Source organism: Ambystoma mexicanum, chromosome 10, assembly GCF_040938575.1.
Source record: "Ambystoma mexicanum isolate Mex_15411 chromosome 10, UKY_AmexF1_1, whole genome shotgun sequence".
Taxonomy (NCBI): domain Eukaryota; kingdom Metazoa; phylum Chordata; class Amphibia; order Caudata; family Ambystomatidae; genus Ambystoma; species Ambystoma mexicanum.
The window spans coordinates 892,955,121-892,975,094 of NC_090932.1; the positions used below are offsets into that span (position 1 = coordinate 892,955,121).

General features: G+C 44.7%; 1 protein-coding gene across 8 annotated transcripts in view; it reads left to right on the plus strand.

Annotated features, from left to right (window-relative positions):
- The window catches only part of MCF2L2 (MCF.2 cell line derived transforming sequence-like 2), a 3,251,461-nt gene that overhangs the window by 150,562 nt on the left and 3,080,925 nt on the right, over positions 1-19,974 (plus strand). The gene's annotated exons all lie outside the window — the stretch shown is intronic.

A 19,974-nucleotide genomic window follows, 5' to 3' on the forward strand; every position in this document is an offset into this window, starting at 1 on the left:
GTCATCGATGTTGGGGCCATATGTATTGACCAGGAGAAGCTGTTGGTTAGCCACCTCCCACCAGACCATGACAAATCTTCCCTGGGGATCGACCTTGTGACCTCCAACCCGGAACCCAAGGCCTGGGTGAATAAGGGTGAGTACCCCTTTTAACTGAGTCGAGTAGTCCGTGTGGAACCTCAGGGGACCCCACCCGGGCAGGATGTGAGAATTACCCGTCCCCACTGCATGGGTCTCCTGCAACATCAGTATTTGGGGATTATGCCTGGAGACATAGTTGGAGATCTTCCTAACCTTAACCGGATTGTTCAACCCCCTCACATTCCACGTCAGTAGTTTAACCTGTAGCCCACCACCAGGGACCCGCGATGGAACATTAGCCATTTTCAAATCTGACGAGTTCACAGTATTCGTGCCATACAGTCATTGCCAGCCCAAACGTGACCAAAACTTTACTTTTCAAACAACAGGCCCTCCCACCCCCCCCTCCCTTTAGGGGTAACTCCGGAAGGTAGCCAAAATCCTCAACAAAATGCCACCATAAATCCATCCAACAACTGAACGTTACTTCCCCTTCACCCTGTCCCACCCGCCCCCCCCTCATCATCACCCCCAACTTGACGATGTAGCCCATCAAACCTATGGAACATTCCACGGGTGGCCATGTTGCTTCACATGGCCGCTGATCAGGTCCAACAACTCCACCAATCAAAGTGCCTGGTGTACCTTAATCAGTTACTCATATGGGCACTGGGCCCAAGCAGGGTCGACACACAAGTGTTTCTCATTCACGGGTCTGGGCCTGTTGTTTTGTGCTGGTCTGCCCCCTCTGGGAGGAAGGGGTATGGAGGTTTCAATATAATGCATGGCCTCCGCTGGGGACTCGAAGAAATGGGCCCTGCCCGCATGTTGAAGCCTCATTTTTGCCGGAAACATTAAAGCGTATGGAATCTGGCGCTCTCTTAGGAGCTTCTTAACTGGCTCATAGGACCTTCTGCTCGCTTGAACTCCAGAGGAGAAATCAGGATAAAAATGTATGCGACTTTCCTCATAGTGAAGGGTGCCCGCCTCTCTCGCTTTTCGTAGGATTGTGTCCCTGTCTCTATAGTTGAGGAGCCGAGCAATTATGGTGCGTGGTGGCGCGCCTGGTTTAGGTGCGGGGGCCAGCGTACGATGTACTCGTTCCACCAGAAATTGTTCAGAGAAAGCCTCCGGTCTGAATAGGGTTTTAAGCGGTGTCTCAAGATGTTTCTCCATTTGGCCCTTTCCAAATGATTCCGCTACGCCCACGACACGAATGTTATTGCGCCTGGAGCGCGATTCTAGGTCCTCGCACTTGTTCTGTAGCTTCGTCATGCTTTCCTTAATTTGGATGATATCACGGCTGTGGTGCGAGATAGTGTCTTCATTAGTGCTGATGCGGGTTTCAGTTTCCGTTATGCGTAGGCTTTCCTTCTCCACTCTAGCCTTTAAGGAGCCGATGGTGGAGACTATGTCATCCAATTTTGTGTTTATTGAGCGAAACCCATTTTGGACTATAGCTGTTAGGTTGTCCAAATTCTCACTGGATTCAGCAGCAGGGTTCTCGGTGTCGGCTGCGTGGGCGTCAACCGACACGGCCTGACCCCCCGTGTAGGCGTCCATGGGGCCCTTCCTCAGCTTCCCCGGAGTCTTGGAGCCCTTTGCCGGCCTCTGTGGTTCCCCCATGATGAATGGCGTTCCAGGTGGTGCAGTATACTGTATCCCAAATGTTCTACAGTTTCCAGTAGGGGTCCCGCGCCACTGCCAGAACCGGGGCCTACACCCCGTCTGGTCTCCCGCCCACTCGGGCACTGGAGCCTCCCGCCTCAACAAGGGTGATTGCGGGACCGATTTAGCCGCTACCCCGGCCGACCATGTGGCATCCCGCGGGGGCTCCCTCTCCGCCCAGCCTCGTCTCCTTACCGGTCGTCTGCATGGGTATTACTACCACAGAGTTCCTCAGGCCGCGTACTGCAATTTGCACCGGATGCCTCGCCCTGCACCGCACTGTAGGGTTCGTAAGGAGTTATCTGGGGCTTAGCAACTGCGGCAACCACTACCGGGGCTGGGTCGGGCCTCGGGCAGGTACGGGCCGGAGAGTCGTCCACGCCGCGGCAGCCCAGATGCCGTAACGTGTCACCAGAAGAGTGTCAGGGCTGAGCCGGGACAAAGCTCCTCCCCTTTTGGACCCAGCCTTCCAGCCGCGCCGCGGCTCTGTAGTAGACCGCTCTGGAGCTCGCCTCCGGATTCCTGTCCCTCCGTGTACTGGTCAATCTGAATCATGCCGTATCTCTGGCGTCCCTGGACCCTGAGCCTCAGGATTTCGTCTGGTCACCCACGGGCGGCCGGGCCTGCCCCCCAGATCGTCCGAGCCGAAACAGGCAGCGCTGGACGGATAAACTAGCTCAGGATTTCTCGGTGGAGTGGGAGCTCTTAGATCAGGCGGCCATTTCCAACGTGCGCAACAGCGCCCCCCCTTGTCACAGACTTTTTAAATGAAATATAGAGCTCTCTGATCATTGTTATATTCCCGAAATGCTCTGTGATATTAAGCAAAGCACATAGGAAAACTCATTGGTGGTATTTGTCTCATTTCCCTCATAGGAGTATTTTGAAAGAGTGCAATAGGAGTATACCAGGCTGTCCATCTTGGAATGATAACCTTGTATTTGAAAATAATTAATATGGTTAGTCTAGTGTTGCCCCTTGCGAAATACAAGTGAGGTGGTACGAACAGAACACCTGCAACACAGGGCCAGTGGCCAGTGGGACCTCAGACCCCGGCAGGCTGGTCACACCACAGTGTGCCAGTACAGACAGTTTGAACTGCATTCAGGCAAGGTCTTCCCTAAGAGCAAGTGACAGAAGAACCATTTACTTGGCAGCGCCAGCTGTGTTTTCACATTAGATTCCTTCTGTAAAGTACTTGAATAACAATGTAATGAAACCAGCTTAATTTATATAGCAATGATGTATTGATATTGAGGAGGGTTTTTGTCGGGCGACACATAGGTGTAGTTTGGGAGTGACGTGTGGCAGTTGGGTGGGGGGGCATTCTAGTTTTTCGCCGGGGGCACCAAGGTGGCTAGAAACTGCCCACTACCCCCCCCCTGTTCATAAGTCAATATGCTTCTTCTCCATCTCTTTCTGCACCACCTCCAACCCTCTCGTCCCAGGACCAGAGAGCCCCTCTTCTCCTGCTCTCACTCCCCCTTCGTTTCCTGTACATACACCGTCCTCCTACCAGCCTTATGCTGCGGTCAGGGTCACAGTGGGATAAAGTATGGTCCAGGGCATCAACAAAAAGTTGCCCACTTTCGGGCATCACAATTTCAGCCTTTTGTGACAAACTGTTTGGCCAGTACCTGAGGGCACATTTTTGGGAAGTGTACGGCAAATTGTGGGTTTAAAGCACATTTGGCCAGTGCCAGTGGGGCAACAGAGTTCCAAGCTACCAAACGGGCAAACAATGTCTTGATAAACTGACAGCACTTCTGGCATTTCGCTCTTGACCTGCAGGCGAGCCCCTCCCTGCATATGTTCCCACCTTTCTACCTCACCTCCCTCACTTTACCCCGCTCTGCTGACTCGCTCTATTTGTGTCTGTGGGATCGGTTTCAACATTCAAACCATGATATCACTGGCTCTGAGAATGCGCGTTCAAACATTGCACCTTCAGGGTTCTCAAATACAGGGGTGTTGCTAGGTCTGGAACAGATCTGGGGCTACACTAATGTCGTGACTGTCATAACTCAGGGCTAGCTAGCCTTTTCGTTGTAGCCCCTGAGCTTCTATCCAGGGCTACAACCAAAAGACCCGGGGCTATAGCCTCCCCCACCCCCAGCTCCTCCCTAGCAACACCTCTTTTCAGAGGCACTCACACATTCTCCTCATGCACAGTAATCCCCTCCTGTTACACCTTCTTTCCCTTCATAACCAATTTGCATTTATATTACATACATCAACAATCTATAATGGCCCAATGCATTAATGTTTAAGCAGTCGGTATTATCATCATCTTTTCTTGTCTCCTGGGGCCTTTCATGCCACTGCACTGGTTATTACATTAAGGAAGGGTCTCGTTCTTGTGATTTATCGAGCTGCTTGACACAGAGCAGATCACAGTAGTTTTCGTTAATGGTACCTTCAGAGACTTGGTGTTCCCTTTGGGAGAGTGGGGCTGTGACTGGAGCGCCTGACCTGAACCAGAAGAAGGCACGACCACCTGACTGTCTTCTATTCTCATTCATCCCATCACAGCCATCCTGGGTGGCCATATTATTAGGATCAACAGGGACCACACCTGTTTTATAAATTATTTTTTGTATGCATGGTTTCTTACAACCCTTATATACTTAATCACATATCTCAAATACAATGCAATAAATTAGAAAACATGTTACATAGCTCATCAAGTCAATGATTATGTCCATTTCCATATCCACATAGAAAAAGAAAAATAAGGATGAAATCACTCTCCTTAATTAAAATATTGAAGTAAAAATCAATATATTCACAATATATTAAAATACAGGAGCTACCATAGTTCATCTGTCCAGCACCGATCAACAGAAATACACAATTACAATGTAAAACTGCTCATTCAGTTTCAAAGCCTTTAAGAAAGTGACCACCCTAATCGCGATGTTGGCTGTGCTGAGAAAGTTCTGGACCCAAAACGTATACCTGGCATCATGGACGCAGTCATTGAAAAAGGCTCCCTTTATTTAATATTTGGTTCCGGGGGATATCAGAAGAACCAGTGAATGAGTAATCAATGTATAGAATAGTCATTTATTAACAAGCACCAAACACGACAAAGTGTGCTTCATTAATCTGACTCTTGTGTTGAACGGCATTGTTAGTGTGGTGCAGCCCGACTTAAGCACACATGTAAGTGCAATTTTGAGAAGAGAGTTGTCTTGCAAGCTGGGTTAGTGAGGTCCGGCCAGACACTCAGTAATGAATTCTGAGCAAGGAAAGACGAATTCACATAAAATGAACACGAAAAGTCAACAGTGTGTCTGCAGCCTTGTCTGATACCCCAGTCAATACACATCTAGCAGTAAGACAGCGCCTGCTAGCAAGCAGCCTGTAACCTGATCTCTTTTCAGGGACCAGAGGTAGCGCATATAAAGGACAGAGCAAAAAGGCTGACTTTGGGAGGTCGGATTTTGCACAAGGGATCACACTCTTTGGGGGCATGTCTCTGTCAGAGGATCTACAAGCTCTGCTTGGGCCGGTCTTAATACGTTAATTTTAGTGAATCAACACGACCTACTTTGGGAGATCATAATTAGTATAAAATGAAGTGAGAACACGCTGTGTTTTGCTCCTTTCATTGTTAGAGCAGGATTTTGTTAACATGAGCTGTTGCAGCAGCTTTCAAAGAGATGCTGTGTTCTATTGGGGGGATGCATGGCCCTTGAACTAGTGAATCATTGTGTCATCCCTATTGCCGTACAAAGTCATTTTTGCAGTAGACAATAACTTTGCACTGCAAAAATACACGTTTATTTATTTGCATTTATAAAGCGCACATCATCCCTGGGGCATTGTGGCGCCATTACAGACTTTGCACAGTTCCACGATTTAGTCACTTTCAGCAGTGCAAATTCACTTTGAACCGTGCAATAAAATTCTTGAATCGAGCCCTGCATCTGACGTTTATCAAATCTAATTAATATTCCTCTAGATTACATTATTCATGGTATTGATGATAGATTTTTTGAAATTCATATCATTCTCGGTTATGATGGGTACGTGTAGCGACCATTACCCTTTAATATGTGAAGTAGAATTTGCTATTAATCGTTGAGAACATACGTAGGCCCAGTTTCTCAACTGATTATAGTCAAAGAAGTGAGGTTTATATTCAATGTCTCCGCAGATCATTTAAAGAATCTTACTGAGGAAAATGTACAAGTAGATAAAATTAGATCGATTGCCTCTTTGGTTTGACAATGATCTCTTGCTTCAACAGTGGAAATTGAATGATATGGTCCACAGCACATATTTCACCTTATATGCCACTATGCATTTTAAATAAAAACTATATCACCATAGATAAAAATCCTTTATCAAAGTGCATTTTCCAAGATCAGTGATGTGATGTTCTTGATTATATCATTCTAGGTGAAAAGATGTTTTTCTAAAGATCTTTTCACAAAATGAATCGATTTAGAGAGACCGCTTTGTGACCGCACGGAGCACACAAGGGCTGACAGGCTCAGCGGGACCGGGAAGCGCAGGACAAGGAGAACGGGTAATTGTGTGGGTGCATGTGCGTTGGTGTGTGTGTTGTTTGTATGTACGCGTTTTGGATAAGGGGAGGCATGGGTGGGGAGGGGCGGGGCAGGGGGGAGGGTGGCGTGGTAATAACGTGTGAAAGTGGGAGTTCAGGGGAGAAGCAAAGTGGGGCTCGGGGGGTGACACCCCGAATAAAAAAAAGGGGTGTTCTATGTGAAAATACCTTATTATTAAGGTTTCAGGATCTACGATCAAAAGAAAAACAGACAATAAAAATCTTTCTCATGAGACCTTACTTTTCACATAGAACCGATTATATCCACTTGAAATAACAACCCAAAGGTCTTCTGTGAATACGTAACTCATGCTTCTGGGCATGTGTGCTTGTTTGTGCAGGCCTATTAGATGACGCGATGGCTGCAAATGACTTGCTCTATCTCTATCAACCACATAATGATCAGCTTGATCCTTTTCATGAGACAGGAGATCAAGTCTCATTATTACCACCAATAATTGAGCAAAGACTTTCCTTCTAGCAGGCAATCCTTCAAGAGCATAGGGTACAGATGGAATTTTGATTTTCCAAATGCGACAAAACACAGGTTATTCAGTTAGAATTCTATAGCCTTTATTTGAGGAATGTATTTACCCTGTTAAAATGCCTGATAGTTGGCAGGGAAGTATCATTGTACCAATTCACACAAAAAGAGAAGAAATATTACCTTGGCAGTTATCATTGACTAGCACTTCCGGATCCCTATGGAAATGTATTTACAAAATCCATTTTATAACACTTTATAAGATTGAACTAATGATAAGGGAATAATTCCACTCAAGCAAATTGGATTTAGAACAAAACATTAGACTACTGATAACCATTTAGCATTCAAATGCCTTCTGGAAAAATATTTACAAATCCAACACAGCAAATTATACATTTCTTTTGTTGGCTTCTCCACTGTGTTTCAGTTCGTTGATCGACCCTGACCATAAAATACGTAGTGGAATTCTATTAGACTTTTAAAATACCTTTGTTAAAATAAATACAGACACCTGGGAGAGGTTACAATTAAATTCATCTGATCCCTTGACTAAGAAGAGAAACAATAATAATGGCTTGAGGCAATATTGTATTCTTGCCCCTTTTTTCACTTTTTCTGGTAGACCCCCGTTGATACGTCAGACAGCTAGACATGGTCCCTCCAAAACGAGTTACTCAGCAGCTACAAATTCGATTGTATGCTGATGATATGATAGTTATTGACTACATTCATATAGATCTAAGACCCATACATGTTTTTGATCAATATTGTAAATCAAATTATTCAAAAATACATTTTGGAAAAACTAAGGGAATGGTCTTTTAGCGCTATCAAAGTAACCCCCCCCTCCAGCTCCCCCGTTCATGGTACTAAACTTCCTATACAATAGAAGAATTGTGTGGACATAAATACACAAGAATATATTTTAGCAATAGTACAGGGTGGACGAAAAAGAAATCGGAAAGTGCAAAAAGAGTACAATTAGTAATTAACATCCTAACATAACATACTAAGGTAATATGTGAAAGGCCGGGTTTCAAGGGATTGTAAATCCAGTGGTGTGATGATTGAAGCAAAACCTCCACTATCTCTCTGATGCAATTTTGCGTGTTACTCTACTCAGCGTTCTGAAAGGTTACAAAAACTTAAAAGCAAATCAAAGAAAACTATTCTATCAGTCCGTTATTGCACTCCTATCTACGCAATTTGGCTGGAGTTGGAGTTTGATGGAATCGTTGTTATGGTTATGACATCAGTTAAAAAGCTACGGCAATGTCTGCACCTATCTGATGTCGATACCTTGTGATATTTAATTCTTCTTGGTTTGATTTGGAAAATGGAAGGTGTTAAGGAATTTCTGATAGCTTGAAAATGGGTTAAAAGAAGCAGCGCCCAAACTACCAATTTGATCGAATGTTATTGAAGAGTGCCACTAAAATTGCAGGATTTCATTCTGATTATGCAGTATGTTTACAACTTAAGCTTTTTGAGGGAATCTGCTGGACAGCTGAGCCCTTGCTTTTTTAATGTTCCTTAGGTGATCTGTCTGCTAAAGAAATTCTGAGATTCTATTTGATGTGCAAATTAGGACAACTAAAAACTGTAGAAATAATGGGTTTGGAATTCTGTGTAAATAAGTTGACCTCTATGAATTACGGTATATAAGATCTTAAGCATGTTTTATGTGCATGACCCATTTTTTATTGGGTTTGTAAACAATACTTAAAACCAGACGTGCTGCTAAACGGCCAATACATAGGTTCTCGATTAAAAATGGAATTGTTTGTAAAAGGTAATTTTAAATAACAAATTATTGAGATGATCTAATCAAATTTGCTATCCCTGCCATCAGGTCTTGCCACTGCAGACCCTCCTCCTGGGCTCGTGGAAATATATATTTCCACCCCCAATCACCTTGCTAGCCCCCGGCACGGCGATAGCATGTGGGAGCACCCAGAGAGGGTCCCTTTCGCATCTGGAGATCGAGGAGGACCTGGAAGCCAAGGGTGGCACCCCGCCTTGTTGAGGTCAATGCCGAGTGAAATGGCGTACTATGTGCAGAGAGAAGGGGGTCAGATGGTGGCCCCACAGTCCCCAGGATTCGGCCGCATCAGTGGGGGAATTTGCAGAAGCAACCCGACCGGCGTTGGAGGCAAAGCGGGCAGTGGGCACCTGGCAGCAGGAGCTAGCCCAGGAAGAGGGTCCGCAGTGGCGAGACCTGATTGCAGGGATCGCGGGAGGCCCTGTAAGGCCCAGGTGAAGGACGTTGGGAGACACTGCAAGGAGAGGCTTTGGAGCCAGTGAAAGCCCCAGAGCACTAGACAGCCATTGAAGCGCTGCCAAGGTAGGATGGTGGGAAGGAGTTGTACTGCACACAAGCGGCGCCCATAACTGACAGGTTGGGCGGCTGCAGTGGACAGGAGCGGTCTGCGGCTCCTGTGAAGATGGGAGGCAGCTGCAGCTCCAGGGGCACCCGGGGTAGCTGGTAGGAAGTGCACTGTGCTTTAGGGAGTGGTGGTGAGGGGCCCCAAGAGTGCATCTTGGCAGGAAGGGAGGGAGCTCAATAGTGTGCAACCAAGAGCTTGGGACCACCATACTTAATAAGACCCTGAGGCCCAGTGGTGATTTCAAGGGCCAGCCTGGCAAACTTGCATGAGAGGTGAGACACTCTCCAGGCCTGCATCTGTGAAAGGACAGTAACCTGCTGCCTTTCGATGGTTTGGTGACAGCCTGGGATGCCTTGATCCTGCATGAGTCCACTGGGTGAGGGGCATCCTTGCTACTTATGAAGGCAGTCATCACCTATCTAGAGCTTCAAAGTCCTCTTTTTAGGGGCTGTGTGGGTAAGGACAATTAAACACAAAATATACAATAGCCCACAAACCAGCTTCCTTTTCCTTCTGTTAAGGGTGAGTGGTTAGATGCCTGTGGACCTAGTCATGTTCACCCCTTAACCATCACAAAGGGCGAATAACCATGTATTATTAAAAAAATATACATATTTTTAATATTTATCAAAAACATTACAATTCACAACACATTTCTGTAAAATCAACAACATGATCAAAATTCATTCTGACAATTACATCTACACACATACATATAACTCATAGGGCAGAGAATTTTACAATTCAGGCTCTTCTATGCCTGGGTGGGGAGCTAATCAATATCTCTACCGCCACTTTTTCTAATAGTACCCCCTTAACTTGTGAGGGCAAGAAAAAAAGCTCTAGATAGCTGATGATTTAGGACAACCCTTTGGTTGGTAGAGTGAAATTGTTTGTCAACATGGAAAATGTTAATATAGTTTCATGAACAATTCAAATAATTCTTTGAGCTGCTGTCGATTCTGGGACAACCAACTTCGGCAATATTGAGTACCACACCGCCCAACACTAATGATTTGGACCTTCTGACCCAAAAAGTGGAAAAAACGAATCCGTACGGAATCTCATGGCCAGTTAATGGTAGAATATCTGAAGGCAGGGGTCATACCGGAGGGGTTACAAGTGAAAAAAATACCCAGAGTCTTTTTAGATAATCCCAAATTCATGGCTAACTTCAGCGGTGTGGGAAATAAATGTTCCCGTGATTGGGTGATCTTGGTCCTATGACAGCAGAAGAAGAAGCAAAAAAGCAGAAAATTGATCTAGCAGAACTTGAAAAAAAGATCCAAGAAGAATCAGTGATACCTAATGTGAAAGCATTATTGGAAAAAATAGAGGAAGACATGGGCAAATTTAAGACCTTCACTATAGATAAGAAATTGTGGAAATTAAAGAAAGATGTCCAGAACTACAAGGAAGAAGTGACAGATCCCTATCTGGTCTCAGGCTTTTTCACGCAAAGTAGCATAAACCAAGGCCAAAATAAGGGCTTTAATAACAGACGCCCATTTAGGAAATATGTCACTTTCTCTAATTCATCAAATAGTAGCGATGGTGGCTCTAGAACAGGTCCTGCTAACACAGGGAACCCACAGAGAGGCCATTTTCAGAAACGGGGCAGACGAGGGAAGACCCGTCAACCGGGCAACCACGGCATGCGGACACGCCAGTGGCAACCAGCACCACAAACATGGTAATGCCAATTTTCAATTTAAGCACCCACATTCTCACAACTGCGGAAGTGCAGGTTCTAAGTGCAGGTTCTAGGTAAAGGTCTGTCTTTTGTGCCTGTTAACAGAGCCGATCTCTTCACCACTGAAGTAGAAATGCGTAATTTCTTCCGCACGATACGATTGAAATACTTTTTTTAGGGATCATGATAACCAACGACCACGGGAGAGAAGTGTCTCAGGTCCAAAACCGCCCTCAACCTTTATCCCATTAACATCTATGGTTTCCCCTGAAATTATTAGTTTTGAGAACAAGATCATAAGGGAAATGAAGACACTTGTTAAGACAAAAAATACACACAGAGACAATTTGTCTAAAGAGGAAAGGAGGGCCATGAAGTAATTAGCAGACAATAAAATGTTTGTTATTAAACCAGCAGACAAGGGGGCAGGGTGGTACTGTGGGGTATTGACCAATACCGCACCGAAGTCAAGAAACAACTTGAAAGAGCTGTTTTTTAAAAGCCCTTACCTTGTGACCCTACAGCCAGGATACAGGAGGAGGTTGAGAGTCTTATGAACCACGCAGAGAGCGAGGGTTGGATAGATGCCGACGAAAAAGCATTTCTTATACAACAACATCCTGTGACACCAGCTTTTTACTGTCTACCCAAGGTTCACAAAAACCCGAATGATCCCCCAGGGCGACCCATTGTGGCAGCCATTGGTTCCATTTTAGAGCCCTTATCGGTATAGACAGATTTCTTTCTGAGACCGTTTGTAAAAACCATGCGCTCCTTTATCCAAGACCCCACAAAGATGATCAACGTGCTAGACACTATAGAAGTAAGAGCTGAAGACATACTTGTAACACTAGATGTCGAGGCTCTATATACGAGCATCCCCCAGATGAAATGTGTCAGCATAATGGAAAAATATTTGGAGATGAGAGAGGATAAAACTGTTCCATCAGCATTTATTCTAGAATGTATCAGACTTGCCCTCACCAACAATTTCTTTATAGAACAAGACACATTCTATTTACAACAGCATGGTACAAGTATGGGCTCGACCTTCTCCCCAGATCTGGCAAACCTCTTTATGGATGATTTAGAGATACATTCAGTTTACGCTGAACACAACCCATTTAAACATCTTATGAAAATTTGGGTCCGATATATCGACAATGTGTTTATGTTATGGGGAGGAAACCAACTATAACTCAAACTTTTCCTGCCTTGGCTCAATAACCAAGGGCAGTGCATCAACTTCACAATGAGCTTGAGCATCGACAAGATCTTGTTTTTAGATCTCGAGATCTATAAAGACGAGAATACCAGGTTTGGTACCACTCTCTTTAGGTAAATTACAGATAAAAACACCTTATTACTTTTCGATAGCTTTCACCCAAAATCCCTATGACAGAATTTACCTTTCGGACAATTTCTACGAATTAGGAGAAACTGTAGCCGGAAGGAAGATTTTGATCCAAATAGCAAAAATCTGTCGGTTAGACTCAAAGCTAGAGGCTACCCCGACATATTGTGCGGAGATCCATGAAAAGAGCCAAAAATACCAACATGATAGTCTTGTAACACAAAGTAAAGGAAGACAAGCTCACATGCGTCTCTACATTTTCACCCATCAGCAATGACTTGCGCAGATGCATACTCAAGCATTGGAACATGATCAATACTGAAGACTTCACCATAAATAAGCCACAGTTTGCATTCCGTCGAATGCCCAACCTAAGAGACAAACTGGTCCACATGTATAGAACACCCAGGGACAGCAGTGACAACCCTCAACTGACACTCTGGAATTTACCACCAGTAGTGGGCCACTTTAAGTGTGGTAAGTGCTCTGTGTGTAGATTAACAACTAACATGAAGAGTGTGGATCTAAAAGGCAGAAAATGGGAATTAAAAAGCTTCACCAACTGTAACTCCAAATGGGTGGTGTATGGCATAAGATGTCCATGAGGACTTCTTTATATCGGTAAAACTAAGAGACCCATACGGCAGAGCATCTGCGAACACAGATCCTGTGTGAAAAATTGTGTAGCAGAAAAACCATTGGTGGCACATTTTAAGTCCGCTCAACATAGTGCAGATGGCATCCATTGGTTCATTATTGAGATGATCCTTCCCCAGCCTAGAGGGGCTAATAGAGATCTTAAGTTGAGACAGGCAGAACAGAAATGGATTTATTCACTGAATACCGTCAAAAACGGTTTAAACATTTCCATTGAATGGTCCCTGTTCGTCCATCATAAAACATAAAAAATAAATAACTGTTTTTCCATTAGTATATATTATTATTTGATAAGGTATAGGTCTGAGGTATAACAAAGGGATGACTTCACTCTAGGTACGAGCCCGTAAGTTTCGGTGTTATCACACTTCACATTGGTATTTACAACGTGACACAAGCCCCATTAGGCTCAAAAGTATCCTTTACATGACTACATAAATATATCTGGGGTACTGGTTTGAACTCCGAATGTTTTATGCCATTCAGTAATCCGACCGCATGGTTAAACATAGAACTTCCCCCTTCCAAGATGGCGGGCGTTGAGATGCAATCACCAGGATTCTCCCATAACACCATTGGATGTTGATCACATGTCACGACGTCTCACGCAATTTAAAGTGTCATGTCACGAGCTGCGATTGCTCTGCCTTTCCATGAGTCAGGTGACGCGCAGCCAGAGGAGTGAGATACCAAAGGAGTAACCAGCATTTGTCAGGTGAGACAGGCATACCGGGAGTGTGCTAGCCGTATAACTCTTCCCATGCTCTCTCCCCCTCAAAAGCTGACACCAACCTTGTTTGTCATCTTATTAGGCTAGCAGAAAGTATTGACACGCGGCCGAAAGAAATCAGAGCGATAAAGAGGGTGAAGCGACTCACACGCACTGTATTTAAAAAGGTCTCTATCACAGAAAATCATAGCTGGTAAGCGCACACTCGGTGCAGGTTGTTGTATGGTAGTCATTGATATCGTGTTCTCAAATAAGACGGACGGATATTTCCTTTTCTCTAGAGCCGACTCGGCAGTGAGATAAAAGCTTCATTAGAACAAAAGGACTTCGTAGGACCTGCAACTGTTATGAGCAATGACAGAGGTATTTTGCCTTAACCATGTGATAAATACTAAACAGTGAAAACACGCATTTATAGCACAATGTGCATAGTTTGATACTCTTATTTGAAAGTGTTTGAACAAAAGAATGTCTAGGAGAGTATTCGATTATGGGTAATGATGATACCAAGAATAAATGTATCCTTCTGTTTAAAATCGTATAGAGGTGAAGTTGTAAAGGATGCCATGGAGTAACCATGTTTTTAAGATCAAATATTTGTTTGTTTTTTGTAGAACATTGACAATATGGCTATAAACGTGTGATGTCATATGAGGAAATGGGAACATATGACAAAGACTAAGTGCCCTGAAGACAGCACCAACAAGAAATGCAATGGGGATTGATCTATGTGCATTTTCTTAATATTATTTTTGGTTCTAGAAACACATTTTGTGAGTGTAGGCACAGTTTTCTTGCCCTCACAAGTTAAGGGGGTACTATTAGAAAAAGTGGTGGTAGAGATATTGATTAGATCCCCACCCAGGCATTGAAGGGCCTGAATTGTAAGCTTCCCTGCCATATGAGTTATATGTATGTGTGTAGATGTCAGTGTCAGAATGAATTTTAATCATGTTGTTGATTTTACAGAAATGTATTGTGAATTGTAATGTTTTTGATAAATATTAAAATATGTATATTTTTGGATAATACATGGTTATTCACCCTTTGTGATGGTTAAGGGGTGAACATGACTAGGTCCACAGGCATCTAAACACTCACCCTTAACAGAAGAAAAAGGAAGCTGGTTTGTGGGCTACTGTATATTTTGTACTTATGAAGGGAGGACAACTTGGCACATCTCGGAGTGGTGTAAAGTAGGTTGGCAGAGGATACACCCCCCACTATTCCTGGAATGCAACAGTCCCTGAGGACATGTATTAAATGATGCATCAACAAGACAAGACTTGGTGGCGTGGGGGTTTGTAACCTCGCTGATAAGCCCCAGTTGCAGGACAAGAACAAAGACAAGGAAAACTGTGCTTTCAACCCTCAAGTAGTGAAACGTAGGGGGAGACAGGGAAGGAGTGTGGATATGGCGGCAGGCGGCCTGGAACCTTGCAGGAAGATGTCCAGATGATTCTGCTAGAGCTCAAGGCATTCAGTGCAGAAGTGCAAACCTCTTTGGGTGCCATCATCGACAGGATCTCTAAGGTGGAAGAATGAGTGGAGACCCTGGAACAAAATCAACAAGCAGGAGTTATAGCGGACATGGGCCTAGAGGTGCGGATAAAAGCGCTTGAAGGTAGGGAAAGGGAGGTGAGGAGCAAACTTAATGATCTGGAGAATAGAGAAAGGAGGAACAATCTAAGGATCTGGGGTCTCTCAAGTAAGGAGGATGAGTTGCCTAGGGAACTGGAGATCCTGCTGGGCCGAGTGCTGAGGAAGCTAATGGGAGAGACATTCAATAGAGAGATCAGCTTTGATAGAGTCCACAGAGGTGCCGGAAGTAGCAAATGGGCCTCGCTCAGTGGTAGCTAAATGCCACTACTACAGGGGTAAGGAGGACATTTTGGGAGAAATAGAGTGGAAAGGTGCTTCAGTGAACATATTCTAGGATTTATCAACATACACTCTAGAACAGAGGAAGAAATGCAGACCCTTAACGAAATGGCTTCAGAAGGAAGGGGTGTGATAACTGTGGCAGTTTCCCTGTGCCCTCTCCTTCCAATATAATGCAGAGCAATATTAGATTAAACAGGGGAAGGAGGCAGCCCAGCTGGTGACAGTGCTGCAGAGGGAAGGAGCGAAGTGGGACCGAGAAGTCCAAGACACGTTGCAGGAACGTGTTAATAATGCTTTTGCACAGCCAAACCATTGCAAGAAAAACAGTGCAGGTAGGAAATCCAGGAAAATCAAGGCATCACAATCGAAAGCCCAAGTTTGAAAAAGGGGCTCCTATGAAGAATGTTAATGACCATATGTTTTCAGGGGTGGCAGTTTCCACGTTATCCTAGTGACCCAGGCATGCCTTGGTGTCTCAGGGAGACTGGGCGTGGAGCCTTGCCCGGGTGCAATTGTCTGAGAATGTTGAGTATGTTCTTTGAGTTCTGGAGGATAAGAAGGGAGGTGGGTGGGAGATGCATGCAATACTCTGTCACAACCACAGCTGGAAGTTAGCTTGACCATGGGGGAGATCAGGAAAGGCTTCTGTGATGGGAACATTGATAAGTTGAAGGCTGCTACTTTAAATGTCAAAGGGCTGAACTCATCAATAAATGATCCCTCATGGTAAACATGTTCCACAAAAACCCACCTTGCAGTATGGTTTCTGCAGGAAACCCATTATAGGCAGGGAAAGGAGCGTGCTTTGAAGGGGATAGACATTGGGCAAATGTTTTGGGCTTCATACAAAGTAATTAAAAAGGAGGGAGTGGGGATTGTTTCAGTAAAGCCTATGCAACTGAGGGAGGTTTCAAGTCAGACAGGGTTTGGAGGTAGGTTCATAGCAGTTAAGGGTCATCTAGAAGAGAGAATGCTCACCTTGACGTCCCTATATGCCCCCAATGGGAACCACCTGGCTTTCCTTCAGAGGGTGCTTACGATGCTGGAGGATTGGGCTAAAGGATTGATGATGGTGGGAGGGAACTTTAATGTGATTGCAGACCCAGCAGTGTATTGGTGGTCTGTACGGGGAGATAGCATTAAAATTAAGGAAAGGGGAACACAAGGCATTTACACATCTACACTGGGACCACATTTGGACCAACGTGTGGAGCTCCAGGTTTCCCCAAGCAGGAAGGTATACCTTCTTTTCACCCCCACATCAAACGTATACTAGGATTGACCTCTTGTTGGTCCTTCGAAAACAGGATACTGTGGTGGCTTATCCTAAGATGGAAACCGTTACGCGGTCGTACCACGAGATGGTCACAACAGTGTGGTGGGTAGAGGAAGGCAGGAAAAGGGCACCTAGATGGTGCTGCAATTATGTTCTCCTTCGGGACCCAGTATTGTGGTGGAAAAGATGAGATAGGAGATCAGCTATTATTTTGAGATAGGAGATCAGCTATTATTTTGAGACCAATGTCTCAGTGGAGGTACATTTGAAAAATGTGTTGGAAGCAGCCAAGGCAACAATTCAAGGTCTCCTCATAACAGAAGGGGCCTGGAAAAAAGGGAGATGGCTCTGGTGGAGGAGTGACTGAGGGAGGAGATACTGGGTATGAAAGCAAAACTAACAAAACTGGGTGTGGACCATATGGGACTACTAAGTAAGGTGAGGGATAAAAGGCAATTACTGCATTCACTCTTGATAGGGGAAGTACTAAAAAAAATGCAATACTCTAGGCAGAGGTTTTATGAAAGGGGAGACTGTGTGGGGACCTTTTTGGCAAATAGGGTGCGTGAGCACAGAGTGGAGAGGAGAGTTGATTGCATTAAGAATGCATGGGGGAATTTGATTAGTGCCCAGGGAAAGATCACAGATTGTTTTGCTTAATATTACGAGCATCTCTATGGGGTTCCATGTGATAATGACCCTGCAAAAATGTTGCCATGCAAAAAATTTGCCGGAAAATTGCTGTTTTTTGCAGAGACATTATTACATGGAATATGTGGGGCATACCCACACAACCCCCAAACCCATTTTCTTTTCAAGGGCAGTGGGGGACATGCCCACAACCCCACTCCCCCTGTCCCTATATATATGGTCACCTATATAATGTCGTCATTAACTTTTCCTGACGACATTATGTATGGCGACCATATATATATGGGAGGGGAACATACAGGGGTATTTAGACAGACTTCCCATCTCACAGCTGACCACAAGGGAGAGGTCTATGTTAGAGGCGGACATCACAGAGGAGGAGATACTTCAAGCCATAAGCCACCTTAAACTGGGTAAGGCACTGGGAGAAGACGGCTACACTTCATATTTTTATAAACAGTTTCAGGAGTTCCTTGTGGGGCCCTTAGCCAAAGTCTTCATCTCAATCAAGTGTGCTGACGATATACAGCCCACATTTCTTGAAGCACTGATAGCCGCTGTACCCAAACTGGGCGAGGATTGTGGGCATTGCGCGTCCTACAAACCTAAATACTTAGTTAATGTGGATGCCAATATATTCACGAGAATGTTGGCTTCCAGGTAAGAGACACACCTCCCCAGGCAGATCCACCTGGACCAGACAGGGTTTATTTACAATAGGCATGGCTCTGATAATTTTCGGAAGACCTTTCACATGTTGAACGTGCCAGAGGTAAGGCAAAATGGAGCCCTGATCCTATCCCATGATGCAGAGAAGGCTTTCAATTGGGTCAGCTGGTCCTTTATGAAGGGAGTGCTGAGGAAAATTGGTATGGGGCAAAGTGGATGAGATGGATCTCTGCCTTGTATTCATCCCAAAGGGCCAGAGTCATAGTGAACGGGGGAATGTCAAGGACATTGTTGTTGAATAGGGGCGCTAGGCAGGGCTGCCCCCTGTGAAACCCTGCTGTACGTGCTGGTGATCGAGCTGTGGGTAATTGGGCTGCGGGGCAATGAGGGAATCCTGGGAACTGGGAGGTCTGAATTATAAGGTGAGCCTCTCTGCTGACGATGCTCTGCTTTATCTCACGAACCGAAGTACATCGGTTCCTAGCCGGCTTTTTGGCCTTGCGCTGTAGGAAAATTGTCAGGGTTCAAGATTAACTTGGACAAGTCAGTGGCATAGCTGGTAGAGAACTGGTGTCTGGCGAATAGGGATGACTATGGGGGGTATTGTATTTAGGGTACAACCAGAGGGGTTCTGATATCTGGGAATTGAAATTACGAGGGACACCGAAGACCTGTTTGTTCGGATCTAGCTCCCTCTTTGGGAAAAGATACAGCTTGATCTGCAGCATTAGGGACAGCTAAATCTCTCATCGATGGTATGTTTAAATTGTGTCAAGATGACGATTCTCCCCATGGTGTTGCTCCTGTTCCAGAAGCTCCCAATTCTGTTCCCATCCCCCTTTTCTGCAAGCATGCAGAGGGCTCTCCTGCATTTTTTAATGGTGGGAAACAAGACCTAGGGTGGCCTACAGAACATTGGTCCTACCGAAAGACGAGGGAGGGGTGTGATTCCCAGACGACATAGCATATTATAAAGCGATGCAACTGCGCATCATGGTGGACCATTTAGACCCCAGATCAGGGAAACAGTGGTTCACATGGACAATACAGTCATTGTGCCGGCCACACTGGGTGGGTGGCTGTGACTTCCCTAGAAGGAGATCCCGAGAAGGGTATTGACGCATCCTGTATTAGAAGTGTTCTGGTCAATATGGAGAGAAAATAGCACCACATGCTGGCTGTCAACACGGCCCTCACCCCTTAGTTGCATTTGGGCAACCCCACTGAGAAACTCGTTTGTTGACCTATTACAGTTCCAATCCTGCTACAAACAGGCCTAGCAAGGGCGGATCAGATGTTGGAGGAGTGTAGTTTCTTGTACCTAGAACGACTGGAAGAATTGCTTCGCATAGGTAGACTTCCGGTATTCATTTAATGATAAGGGTGAGAAAAACGCCTATCTTTCCCTTACCTAGCAAGGATGTCTCTGCCTAACAAACTAAGGCCAAAAGACCTAATGTCCAAAAGTATCAGTCCTCTAGTACATAGAACAAAATTATACAAGTATTATTTGACTGTTTAAACTTCACAAAATAACATATACATGTAAACGTAAAAAAGGTTATAAACAGGAATCCTTGTGACAGGGTTGGATCCCCTTCCCCTGGATCAATTCACGATTTTCACTTAGTTCCAAAGGTTTATTCACATTTAAAGATAATTGTCAAGGTATCAACAAATTCTTGTTCAGTAAACCAAACCACTTTCTCTTCACATATCAATTCAAAAGTCAATTCTAAATAATCTTCTCCATGAGATCAATCACTTTTTTTTATCACATCCTATTTCTCCTTAACAAGGAACACTTCAGCCAGGATGGTTCATTCAAAAGATGTACTTCAATCAGGATGGTTATGCAATA